General features: G+C 38.9%; 1 protein-coding gene across 1 annotated transcript in view; it reads right to left on the reverse strand.

Moving 5' to 3' along the window:
* Positions 1-9,294, reverse strand: part of Tank (TRAF family member associated NFKB activator) — an 85,077-nt gene extending 75,783 nt beyond the window's left edge. The window contains exon 1 of the mRNA XM_023713792.1: positions 9,238-9,294. The gene's annotated coding sequence lies outside the window, so the exon portion shown is untranslated. The remainder of the gene's footprint in view (positions 1-9,237) is intronic.
* Positions 9,295-14,541: the final 5,247 nt, after the last annotated feature.

Genomic DNA, 14,541 nt, shown 5'->3' on the forward strand with positions numbered 1-14,541 from the left:
CTTTCCCTACCCAAGGGTGCCACAGCAACTGGGAGGGCACTGTAAAGACAATCACAGTAAGAAATGGACATCCATAATGTCAGCTTCAAATCAGTTGCAAACCCTACACCGGAGGCCAAGATCAGCCCCACACCAAGCACAGATACTACTGATAACTTGGTAGGATTACATAGCACATTTCTGGGATCCCACTTGGACACCACCACAACTTGGGACACCGGAGGAATTTTATTGTTTTTCTTTGTTTGTTTGATTAGTTTTGCTTTTTCTGTTTTTTCTTCCTTTGTCTTGGTTTTTAATATTTATGTTTCTTATCTTTCTTTTCTTTTTTTCTATTTATCTTCTTTCTCTTTTCCTCAACTCTCGATTTTATGTATTTTCATATGAGTGACCACTGCCTCTGCCATTTCTTTTTTAAAAAGTTTAAAAAAATAAAATCTTTTACTTATTTATTTAGTACAAGGTCTTCCTATGTAGCTTGGTTTTTGTTTTGTTTGCGGTACCGGAATTGGAACTCAGGACCTTGTGCTTGCCAGGCAAGTGCTTATTCTACTGAGCTAGCTCTCCAGCTTCCTATGTAGTTTGGATTCATAGATCTTCCTGTCTCAGCCTCCTCAGTGCTGGGATTACAGTGTTACACCACTACACTCAGTTTGGGTGGCCAGCATGGCCCACCTGGGTTTCCAAGGCCTGCAGTACCGGGAATCGTACCTAGGTCCTTACACTTGCCAGGCAGGCACTTACACCATGGAGCTATCTCCCCAGCTCTGCCTCTTTTATTTCTGATTTGCTTTGATATTCTTTTGCTTTCTCTTCTTTCTCTCCTGTGATCTTCTCTAGTTTCCCCAAACTTAGGTGATCATCCTTTGCCCACCAGTCTTGTTCTATAGTATTTGTCCATATTCATATGTGTTTTGTCCCCTACCTTTCTTACCCCACCCACACCCCCAGGATAAAAATCACTCTACTAAGGGTAAACTCACTGCATACAAGTGCCTGGTATACGCTGGATTTTGTTATGTAACTGTAGAAATTGTTCCTGTGGTTAAAGGTATTAACAGTTACCACAGTTCCTCAGTAGCTAGGCTGTGCTTGATGCTATTGTTATTGCTCACTGTAATACTTTAGCCAGGATGTCACACATGTTGTAATTGGAATACTGATAGCCTGTGTCATAACCATCACCACTGTCCAGTACCAAAAGTCTAGGTGCTGAGCCAAATAGATAGTAACTTCTCACCTTCAATAAATTGGGAAGGCAGGTACATGGGACAGACACAAAGACCAGGAACAACCTTTACCTAGAAGACAACTCTGAGGAACAGACATTTCCTAGGGAAGCACTGATTCTAGTGATAATGCTAACTATCATAAGAAATCTACAAGCATCAGCACAGAAAACAAAATAAAATAGAAAATGACAATAAGATGCAGAAGCAAAATGCAACCCCAATCTCCAGCCCATGGAGTCCAGAGCAAAATGAGACCAAGGAAATTGGAAGTCACCCACTTAGAGCTATTATTTCTGAAATAACAGCACAAATAAAAACAAAAGAAAAAAAAAAAACCCAAATGGAGAGGCTATAGGAAAAAAAAAATCTCTCCGGTATAAAAGGAAATGATCAAAATGAAAGATATTAGGGTAGACACATAAAAAAATAGAAGAGTTTAGGAAAATAATGGAAACCATGAATGTTCAACATAGGAACAAAATAGAATCCATGAAACAAATCCAAACAGAAATACAGGTATTAAAAACTCCATTGAAAGTAAATGCAACAGACTGAACAAAGGCAATAATAAAATACAAGATTTAGGAGATGGGATTACAGCTAATGACCACAAAGAAAGGTATCAAAAATAGCAAGGGACCATGAAAAATTGACTCAACAGCTACAAGATGAAGCAAAGAACAACAACGTAAGTCAATGAGAAAGCTGAAAGCAAATGCCATAAAAAACTTCTTCACAAAAGTAATGGCAGAAAACTTCCCAAACATGGATAAAAAATTGGACATACAAATAAGTGAATCATATAGAACTTCAAATAGTTATGACCAAAATACACCTACACTAAGGTATATGATAATCAAGATTATAGAAATTCAGAATAAGAATAGAATATTAATAGCAGTTACAAAAAAGAAACAGCATATAAAGGAAAGTCCACCAGGATCACAGCAGACTTTTCAACACAAACCCTCAAATAAAGGAGACCTTGGAGTAAGGTACTTCAAATTCTAAAAGAAAACAACCTTAAGCCCAGATTGATGGACCCCCCAAAACTATCTTTCAAAATCAATGGACCTTCTTTTTCTGGGAAAGACCAATTGGTGGATGACACCAGTGCAGTGGGAGGGGCTGGAGGCCCCAGGGGCCCAGGCATAGGAGGCCGCAGTGGCTGCTTCGGCAGTGGCTTTCAAGGTCACAGGCACGGCAGAAGCCAGGGCCGAGGACAAAGAGTGGATTCCTGTCACCAAGCTGGGCCATCTGGTCAAAGACATAAAGATCAAGTTCCTGGAGGAAATTTACCTTTTTTCCTTACCCATCAAGGAGTCTGTGATTATTGACTTTTTCCTGGGCACCTCCCTCAAGGATGAAGTACTGAAGATCATGCCTGTGCAGAAGCAAACTCATGCTGGCCAGCGGACCAGGTTCAAGGCATCTGTCGCCATTGGGGACTACAATGGTCATGTTGGCCTGGGTGGAAAGTGTTCCAAGGAAGTAGCCACTGCCATTCATGGGGCCATTATCCTGGCCAGGCTCTCCATTGTCCCCGTGAGGAGAGGCTACTGGGGAAACAAGATCGGCAAGCCCCACACTGTTCCTTGCAAGGTGAGGGGCTGCTGTGGCTCTGTGTTGGTGTGTTTGATCCCTACCCCCAGAGGCACTGTCATTGTCTCAGCCCCTGTGCCCAAGAAGCTGCTGCTGATGGCTAGTATTGATGATTACAACACCTCTGCTAGGGGCTGCACTGCTACTTTGGGCAACTTTACTAAGGCCAACTTTGATGCTATCTCCAGGACCTACAACTATCTGACCCCTGACCTCTGGAAAGAGACTATGTTCACCACGTCTCCCTATCAGGAATTCACCGACCATCTTGTGAAAACCCACACCAGAGTCTCTTCCAGAGGACTCAAGCTCCAGCAGTAGCTACAAAATAAAGGGCTTTTACACAAGAAAAATAAAATGAATTAAGTCTGTTAAAAAAAAAAAAAATCAATGGAGAAGTAAGATACTTTCATGACAAAGAACAACTAAAGACATTCATACCACCAAACTGCCTCTCCAAAAATCTCTGAAGGATATTTTAGATAGAAATAATGAAGACCAAAATTCCAAGAACACCAATAGAAAGAAGCCTCCAGGTAAGGCAAACAATTAAACAGAAGGAAAAGACTGGGACCTGACAATAGGAAAACAGTAAGAGAAGAATAAGCTAATACATATCAGTTGTAACCATCAATGTAAATGGTCAATTCACTAATCAAAAGAATCAGACTGGCAGAATGGATCAAGAAGCAAGATCCAACAATACGCTGCATATAAGAAACACATTTAGCTGGGAAAATAGTTCAGCAGTCTAAGTGCCTATGTGGCAAGTACAAAGAACCAAGTTTAATCTCCAGTACTACATACTGCGCAGGCCCTGAAACCCAGAATGTAACATAATAGCCCCCAAACCAGGCATGGTGATGTATGTCTATAATCCCAGCACTGGTTAGGTTGAGACAGGAGGATCACTATGAGTCTGAACTGCAAGTGAGAATCTGTATCCAGTAAGTAAAAAGTACAAAAATAAAAAATAAAAAAAAGGAAAAAGAAACACATTTTACCCAAAAAGAAATTCATAGACTGAAAGTCAAAGATGAAAAACAATACTCCATGTGAAAGCAGGTGTAGCTATTCTATTTGCACACAATGTGAAGTTCAAATCAAGACTGATCAAAAGAGACAAAGATGGTCACTATATACCTGTTAAGGGAAATCTTTGAGAAGAGAAAATAATCATAAATATATATGCACCAAATATCTGTTTACCCAAGTACATAAAAAATATTGACAGACATGAAAGATCAAGTAACCACTAACATAATTATAACGGGGGACCTCAATACCCCACTGTAACGAACAGACCAACTGGACAAAAAATTAACAAAGAACTACGTCAAGAATTAAGCCAAACATGTGAACAAATGGACTTAGTAGATGCTTACAGAGTGTTCTACCCCACAACATAATACACATTCTTCTCAGGTACACATGGAACATTCTCCAAAATAGACAACATACTAGCACAGAGTACACACTTAAGTTAACGTGGCAAAATTGAAATTATCCCATGCAGAACATCTGACCATAATACAAATCATAAAAGAAACAGCAATAAAAGAACCACAAAAACTCTAAACAACAGTAAAAGAAACCACAAAAAAACTATATAAACACATAGAAATTAAACAATACCCTCCTGAACAACCAATGGGTCACAGAGGAAATTGAAGAAGAAAAGAAACAATATCTACAATTAAATGATAATGCTGATACAACATACTGGAAATTATGCGATGCAATGAAAGTAGTACTAAGAGAGAAATTTACAGTAGTAAATTCTCACATCAGGAAAGAGCTCAAACAACTTAATGTTCAATGTCAAATTTCTACAAAAAGTAGAAAAAAAACCCAAAGCTTGTTTGAGAGAGGAAATTACAAAGATAGATCAGAAAGTAATACATTTGAGACTAAGAAAACATTACAAAGAATCAATAAGCTGAAGAGTTGAGAAAGATTAGATAAAATTGAGAAACCCTTAGCCAACCTTATAGAAAAGAATAAAATATCCAATTCATGCAATTAGGAAAGAAAAGCATGAAATCACAACAGATCCTGTAGAAATCCAGAAGATCATCAATACTTACTTCTAGATCCTGTACTCTAATAAAACGAAAAAGAGAAAAAAAGGGGCACATTTCTAGATTCATATGAATTGCCAAAACTGAATCAAGAAGATACAAAAAGTCAATGAAATTTAAAACTGTAATTAAAAACTTTCAACAAAGAAAATACCAGGTCCTGCTGGACTACTGCTCAATTCTACAAGAAATTCAGTGAAGATCTAATGCTACTATTGCTGAAACTCTTTAATGAAAATGAAAAGGCACTAATACTCCCCAAATAATTTTTGTGGTTTTTTTTTTTCCAAATCATTTCTGGAAGCAAGTATTAACCTGAGAAGAACCCAACTAGCAAATAAAACTACAGGCCAAACTTTCTAATGAACATAGATGGAAAAATCATCAATAAGATACTGGATGTGGCAACAGAAAGCAGCAAATCAGCAAATCAGCAGAATGCTGCAATCAAACAGAATGCAGTAAATCATCAAAAAAATTTTATTCCATGACCAAGTAGGATTCATCCCAAGGATGCAGGCATGGTTCAACATATGCAAATCAGTGAATGTAATGCACCATATCAATAGAACCAAACATAAAAATCACAAGATTATCTCAACAAATGCACAGAAAGTATTTGACAAAGTCAAAAAATCTTACAGAAAAATCCCACAGAAATTTGGAATAGATGGTCTTTATCTCAATCTGAAATCATACTAAATGGTCAAAACTGAAAGCTTTCTTCTAAAATAAGTAACAAAACAATGATGTTCACTATCACCTATTCTAGGCACAAAGAAAAGGCAGAGTACATTGCAATCCCTGATTTGAAGTTATACTACAAGATTATTATGATTAAAAAAAAAATAGTATAGGCCAAAAAAAAAGACAAGGATCAATGGAACAGATTAGCAGATACAGAAACAACTACAAACACACTCAGTCACCTTATCTCTGACAAAGATGGCTTCTTTAATAAATAGTGCTGGGAACACTGGCTTTTTACTGGCCAAAGACAAAACAGACCCATGTTTATCATCATGCCCTAAACTAAAACCGAAATGGATCAAAGTTATAAATATTAAAACAGAAACACTAAATCTACTGGAAGAGAATAGGCAGAACTCTTAAAGACATAGGAGTAGGCAAAGAGTTCATGAACAAACCCAGATTACATGGGAAATACTAAAAAGAATCAGTATCTGAGATCTTATCCTATTAAAAAGCTTTTGAACAGCAAAAGAAATCACCAACAGAGTGAAAGGATCACACACACACACACAGTGGGAAAAATTTTTAGCTAATGTCCCTCAGACAAAGGACTAATATCTAGAACATACGCAAAACTGCAAAAATCAGAACCCCCAAAACTTAAAGACTTAATCCAAAATAGGTATCTGAGATAAATACATTCTTCTCAGATGAAGAAATTCAAATGGCAAACAAATATATGAAAAAATGTTCAACATCACTGGTCATTTGAGAGATGCATGTTAAAACGATACTGAGATTCCATCTCATTCAAAAAAGAATGGGTTTCATCAAGAAATCAACCAATAACAAATGCTGCAGTGGCTATAGGGGAAAAGGAACACTTTTACACTGTTAGTGAGAGCATAGACTGGTACAACCACTGTGGAAATCAGTGTGGAGATGCCTTAAAAAACTAGGATTAGTGGTCCCATTTAACTTAGCTATTTCCCTTTTGAGTATCTTCCTGTAAGAATTAAGAACATCATACTACAGTGATACATGTGCACCCATGTTTATAGCAGCACTGTTTGTAGTAGCTAACTCTTACAAACAACCCAAATGCCTAACAACCAAAGAATGGATAGAAACAATGTGTTTTTTCTATACAGTGGGGTACTACTCAGCCATAAAAAAGGACAAACTTGAGACCTTTTTAGGTAAATGGATGCACCTTGAGAACATACTCTTAAGTGAAATAAATGGCACACATGGGCAAATGTTGGATTGTCTCCCTGGTGTGAGAAACTGAAAGAGTAAATAATGACCAAAATGTGTAACACATACTGTGAAACTGGAAGAAACTGTTCAAAAGGCAAGAGGAACTAGGAATTGGGAAGGGCAAAGAAAAAAAAAAAGATAAAAGCAGGATAAAATGGAAATAAAGCTTTGTTAATAAGGAGGGAAAGAAAAGTTTGAAGGGAGAAAAACATTTGGAATAAAAGAAGAACCAAGATACATCATATTCAGGCATAAAATTCACACAATGAATATGATCATTATATTTATGTAAACTGTACTAATAATAGAAAAAGAAAATAGAACTCTGTGAAAATAAAATTTAGTAGAAACTAGTAATAAATTAGCAAAATCATTTCTAAAGTAAGAAAAAAGGTAAGGATAACCATAATCATCATTATCACTTATGATTGTTCTGGAAAGTCTAGCACTCCATTAAAGAAAAAATTATAAAGGAAAAGATAAAATCATATTTATAGGACTGTTTTCCTGGGAATTCAAGATAATTTATTAAGAGTAATAAATTTAGAAAGTTGGCCAGATACATAAATACCTATATACTAATCATAAAATATAAGAGACTATAATGGTTAAAATCTCAAAGGATTAGAGACTATAACAGTTACAGTTCCAAAAGGACTTGAGTGGCACAAATTGTTTACTTACATTTTATCTGAAAGACAATGTAGTAATGTTCTATAAAATCTTTAAAAAATGACGACAGCCTATAGTTGTATATAAGCAACATTTAGGTCAAAGTGACCTATGGACACATGATGTACACGTGGGAATTTAATATGTTAAGGATACTTCCAATTAGGAAAGAAGTGATTTTGACAAAGAATTTCAGGACAAAGTTACTGATTCATAAAAACAAAGAAAAAACCCAAAACCTGATGTTCTATAGTATATACAAAAAAGTTTTAGATGTTTAAATGAGTGAAGCCTAAAAAAATAATAACCAATATAGAAGAAGATTGTAATTTTGAAGCAGGAACTTCTTTTATATGAGATATAACCTTGGCATTTTAAACCAAAAGGCTGATACAGTTTTTAAAAAAGACTTGCCAAATATTTCACAAATGGGAAATAATATACCTGTATCTTAATGAGAAACAAAAAATGTGAAAACATGAGGCAAAATATGTAGATAGGGCATATTAACATTATGATACATCTAGACAAGAGAATATACAGTGAAATTTCAATAAATAGAGCAAAAATACAGCAAGACTTCCACTACATATATTTTAAAAAATCTGAAATAGCAGATAATAGAGCAGTATGCATAAAATATCTCATTTTCAAAAGAAAGCGAAATAACACGAATTTGTATATACACGCAAAAGAGAGGTGGAAGACTTTGGATTACCTATGGTTGGGCCGGGTTAGAAAGGTTTCACTATGCGCTTTATACATGATTTTATCATTTGAGGAGTTACTATCCCTCTCAAGTAAGGGTGACAAAATTAAGTTTCCAACAAAAGACAATTTCTCTGCTATTCTTTAAACGTCTATTCCAATCATGGTAGGGAAGCAGACCATTTTCTTTTCCCTCAATTCCACCTCACTTCATCTCCTTTACTACCACCCTCACGGTACCTTGTCCAAACAATTCCTGGGAGGCAAACGACGCTTCGCAAGGCTGCTTCACTTCTGCTTGTTACAGCACAACACTAAAGCGCAACTCCGATTGAGCATCTCCCCCTTCTTTCTCCTCCTCGACAAGAGCAGTCTTTCGCGCCTGCGACTCGCCTCAAGTTTACACCCCAGCGGGGGATTTAAATACCGTCTAGGGTCTCACGCGGCGGCGTCTCTTTTGCTCTTCCCGCCCGGCCGGGCCGCCCGTTCGCTCCTCGGCTCTGGGAAGTTAGTTCCTCAACTTCTCACTGACAGGCTATGATGACACCCTACAGGAAAGCAGAGAGGAACTGTACAACCCCTCGGGAGAAGCAGCAGAGACAGCCCCGAGCGCTCTAGCTTCAGGGAGGCGGCCGCTCGCGGAAGGAGGCCGGGCCGCTCCGGTCGCGGTCCACTGCCGCCCCGACAGCGCGGGCCTGCCGCCTCCGTCCCGGCCCACCGGGACAGGTCTTGGGAGAGCCGCCGCGCGGGGCCGGGCCGGGCCGCGTCCCTCCCCTGCAGCCCTGGAAGCGCCGGCCGCAGGCTGAGCTGAGGTCGCGGCCCGAAAAGCCCCTCGGGTTCCGCTCGGCGAACCCGGTGCCTCGCAGCCCCGCGGCTCCTCTCCGGGGCGCCCAAGCGGCAGCGCGTCCTCTCGGTCACACACACTAGTTTTCCGTGGCCATGCTCGACAGACTCAGACATACCAACTCGCTCATGAAGTTTTTACTCACGAATCATGGATTCTGCCACGCTCACACCGCGGGTCGCGGGCCCCCGGCCGGGTAACTCCAACCGGAAGTTACTTTCCGTTCCAGTTCAGAGGGCAGCGCCTGCGCGCGGAGCCAACTAGGCTCGCTCACAACCCCGCGAGGCCAGGGAGGGCCTCTCCGGCCCCGCCCCTAACAGCTCCACCCAGAAGCCCCGCCCGAGTAGCCCCGCCTCCCATCAGCCCCGCCCCCGAGTAGCCCCGCCCAGCTCCGCCCAGCCCTATCCAGCCCACCTTTTCCTACAACACTCCACCCAGTTGTACCTCCCCGGAAATGCATCTGCCACCTGAGAGCGTCAGATGTTAAGTTTCAACGTCCCTTGAGAATCTTGAATAGAATTCTGGCCAAACAATAAATGATCAGGTCAAACACCACCCTGTGTAAGAGTTACAGTACGCAAGAATCACAAGAGAGGCTTGAGATGTTTCTCCAACCTAGACGTTCCACATCAGCGAAACTATGGTGAAGCCCAGGAACCCGTGTATTCAACAGACCCTCAAATGAAATGTGTTTAATTTCAGTGCCTACTATTTGAGAAACACTACATAAACACACATTTTTCTCCCCAGCTAGTAATGCTTTTCAAAAGATTTACCTGCGAAAGTTGAATCGTTACCAATAGAACTAAAACTTTAGTAGAAATTTTGCCATGAATTAAACCACCCTCATTATTCCATTTCTTAGCCATGCTCGAATATTCTCTCAGATAAAAATTTTAAATAGATACCGTGAGAAAGATATCTTTTTTCTCTTAGAGCAAGAGGATCAGGTTCTGGCTGCTCCAGTTCCTCCCTGTACTTCTGAGCTATGGAAGTTTGCAGTTATTTTCTCAGGCCAGTAAATCAAGTAGCATATCCTGCTAGTTGACCTGACCTTTGGGTTCAATTTTAAAAACCAAAGTCAATACATACGCTAAAAAAAAAAAAAAAAAAAAAAGACACATCTTGTATATAACATTTGGATCGAGTGAATATTTTCTTGCAGCAAGTAATTGATTTAAACATGAAAATACAGTGAAAACTCATTCCTTTTTCTAGAAAAGTTTTAAAGTCCAGAAATTCACATTTCTGTCCCTACTCATGCAAGTCTTCCCCACTGTCAGCATTCCTCTTGAGAAAACACTGTTGTAAACATTGATGTGCTGTTTTTTGTGTGGAAAAAATTTTTAGCTCCTTTAGGAAAATACAAAGACATAGGCTGCTGGACTATATGGTAAGGGTATGTTTAGTTTTGTAAGAAACTGTCAAACTATTTTTCAAAATGGTTGTACCATTTTATACTCCTACTAGCAATGAATGAGAATTCCTACTAATCCTAATCTTTGCCAGCATTTGGTACTCTCAGAGTTCTGGGTTTTGGACATTCTAATGAGCATGGAATGGCATCTAATCATTTTAATTTATAGTTTCCTGGTAACATATAAAGTATAACACCCTTTCATGTACTTGTTACCTGTGTATCTTTTGGGGAAGGTATCCAGAAAGATCTTTGGTTCCTTTTTTAAATTAGTTGTTTGTCTTCTGACTGTTGAGTTTTAGGTATTCTTTCTATATTTTATCTGACTTATTTTGTATTTTCTTGACAATATCTTTTGCAGAGCAGGTATTTTTGATTTGAACGATTTACTTACTCAGCACTACTTTTGAGTAAATTTGAAGAAGCTGCTTTGAAGTTTTCTGACTGAAACTGTATAATTTAATAACACACTCTGAAACCTGTAATTTAATAAACACTCTAAACTATGTGCAGGCATTTTGAAATATGGATGAACACTTTGATAAAGAAAAAATATATAAATACACAGATTTCATAACTCTAAGTTTTTTTTTCCACTCCCGTGATTCTATAAAATGAAGAGAAATGGCTGTGGGTGTGAGACATGAATAGACGCCGGGTGGAATCATTTTGGTGACACGATGCCATGTAGTTTTCTTTTTCTATGGCAATTATGATTGCTTTAGAACTAACAAATGTATATTTAATGAAATTTAGGGATAGAGTTTAGACATTTATTTGAGGAATTAAAAGAATGACATAAGTTTACTTCAATTTTCCTGCATGTTAATGTATACCTCTGGTCAATTAGCAGCGATGTGGCGTTAGTATTGGAGTGGGATGTGAAGAAAATGTCTGGTTGAAGGTTTATTTAAATATTTTGGAACCCATTTTAAAAGTTGTTTAGTATTTCATTGAGAGTTCTGACTATAAATTTAGGGCCAAAGAACTTGCCAATATAGTATGAATACTTGCTATAGTTTTGAATGTCAATCAAATCTTTGATATGAAATATTACTATTTTTTATGTATTTAGTATATAGGGATCTACAGGGTCTCACTGCATAGATTGGACTCATAGTGATCCTCCTGTTTTCAGCGTCCCAAGCACTGAGATTACAGGTGTGTGCCACCATGCCCAGTCTCAAGCACCACCTCAGCATGCCCCAGGGGCAGGGCCACCATGGCACTCTGGGGATCAAATCCTGTTCCCTGAGATCTGCTTAAGCAGTTGCTTTAGTCCGCTGAGTTCTCTGGTCCTGAAATATTACTATTAATAAAGTTTAGTTGACTTTTGGTTTAAGAAAATTGATTAGCAGTTGTGTATTAGACTCTTCACCCAAAATACCTATGAAAAATAGTAAAACTATGAGGACTTATAATGCCGTAAGCAGCAGAAGGCAGGGCTGATGACTAGGGCCACCACGTGTGACGTGTGACTGAGCAGTGTGTGACTAACCAAAGCTTGCTCCCTTTCGTCAGCCTGAGCCTTCCTAGAAGAATGCTGTTTTCTAATTTACACAAAGGCACTATCAGAATAGTTCTAACTCTGGCAGAAGAAGCTTAGCACCAGAATTTGACAGGATTTTACACCACTGAAAGAATGGTAGAAGTGAAATAAATATACACCTTCTTGTTTGAAGGCAAGCCAACTTATTGACCTAAGGAAAATAAGGCTGTTACCTGCTTGTGGCACTTAGTAATGAGTTGGACAGTAGATTATCATATATTTCCTGCTGCTCCAGTGCCAGAATCATATTTTGATTATCCATTCTGGAGCTGTCATTTGGAGAATAACAATAGCCCATTGGGAGTGGATAGATATGATACTCTGTATCTAAGCATGTGAATATGCTCTCCCTGAAGATTCAAGTTTTCATCCATGTTTTGTGCCAAGAAAATAAGAACAAATATTTCTGATTAATCAAGAATTCTCCTCTTCATAATAAAATAAGAAGTCAAGGTAAGGATCTCACTTTACCCAAACATCCATAGTATCCAAGTTCATAAATGTCAGCTGCAAGCCAAAAAGTTACCTGTGAACTGTGTATGTCTATGTATCTTCTAGTTTACTATCTGTATGAAGGAAATAATAGTAACCACATAGACAATATAAAGAACCAATAAGAATTCACACATTTAGTTAGAAGGATTTTTTGTTTGCTTGTTTTGTTTTTTGGCTGGCTCAGGCTGCTAAAAGAGAGGGTCTGGTGTGGCATGTGGAGCTGGAGAGTTCCTTGTGCCTGACTGGGTTTGTCCACACAGGCGCTTAAATAACTGAGCTTACTGGCAAGGCCCCTAAGTTGAGAGGGATTTTTTTTTCTTTCTTTCTTTTTTTTTTTTTTTTTTTTTGACTGGCACAGGCTGTCTTAAGGGCGGGTCTGGTAAAGCATGTGGAGCTGAGGATCGAACCGCAGTCCCCTGTGCCTGACTGCATTTGCATGAGCAGGTGCTTAAACAACTGAGCTAACGGGCAGGCCCCCTAAAATACAATTCTTTAAAAATGTATTTGGCACAGGGTCTCACTATTGAGTTTGGACTCATAGTGATCTTCCTGTTTTTAGCCTCTCCAGTGGTGCAATTTCAGGCATGCACCACCATGCCCAGACTTGGTTGCAGGCTCAGTGTGCCCTGGGGGTGGGGCCAGTGCAGCATGTGGTGCCAGGGATCGAACCCTGGCTCCTGCACTTGCCTAAGCAGACACTTAGTCTGCTGAGCTATCTCACTGGCCCTATGATATTTATTTATTTATTTATTTATTTATTTATTTATTTATTTATTTCTGTATTTTAGGAAAGGGTCTACAGGGTATTCAGAGTCTCACTACTAGATCAGACTCATAGTGATTCTCCTGTTTACAGCCTCCCAAGTACTGGGATTACAGATGTCACCACATCCAGTTTCTCTCATTCAGTTAGGAGGGGTTACATGAAACTTGGAATGAGAAAATACAAGACTAAATATCCCTTTGAAAAGATTACACTATATATAGAAGAGTCCTCAAAATGTAAAGAAGGTGAACACTCTGGAAAATGGTTTACTAGAAGTAAAATAAATGAAATAAATCTGTACTTTATTTTGTATGAAAAAACAAGATGAAATACAAGACATGATATTCAATTAAGATCAAGAAGTACCTAGAAGCAGAAAGAAATAGAAACGACATTGGATAAGAATATAACATGCAGGGCTGGCAGGATAGCTCAGCAGACTAAAGTACCTAGCATCTCATGCAGCACCAGCCCTGCCCTCAGGGCTGGCTGAGCTGGCCAGAGTCTGGGCATGGTGGTGCATGCCTGTAATACCAGCTCTGGGGAGGTTGAAAGCAGGAGGATCACTATGAGTTAGAGCTGGGTAGTGAGACTTTGCAACAATCAAATACATGTTAAATATATATATATATATATATGATGCAATAGTAAGATTAAAATATTATTTAGATATAAGGATGAAATCAATACTGCAGAGTATTAAATCAACAATTAGAATAGAAGTGTGAAAAGTCCTCAATGTGACAGTGAAAATGACATGGGGCTCTAGCTTAGCATCCCAGTGCCTGCCTGGCAAACACAAGATCTTGAGTGTGATTCCCAGTACAAAAGAAACAAACAAACAAACAAACAAACAAAAAACACCAAAAAACAAACAAAAAAAAAAAAAAGGAAAAAAGAAAGAAAAGAAAGACAAAGAAAACCATTAAATGAAATAATGGAAAGATCATGCTTTAACTTCTTCCTGAACAAGAGATCAAGATTCCAGATAGCTCAGAGGATTAAAGTGCCAGTTTAGGCAGACTCAGCGGCCTAGGGTTCAATCTCCAGCTTGCCATACTGGCCCCACCCATGGGGCCCGCTGAGATGGCAGTTGAAACTGGACCTGTAATCCCAGCACTTGGGAGGCTGAGAAAAGGCAAGGATCACTACAAGTCCGATCTGTGTAGTAAGACCCTGTACTAAATACATGAGAGAGAGAGAGAGAGAGAGAGAGAGAGAG

This window comes from Octodon degus, unplaced genomic scaffold (genome assembly GCF_000260255.1).
Source record: "Octodon degus isolate 3935 unplaced genomic scaffold, OctDeg1.0 scaffold00032, whole genome shotgun sequence".
Lineage (NCBI taxonomy): Eukaryota > Metazoa > Chordata > Mammalia > Rodentia > Octodontidae > Octodon > Octodon degus.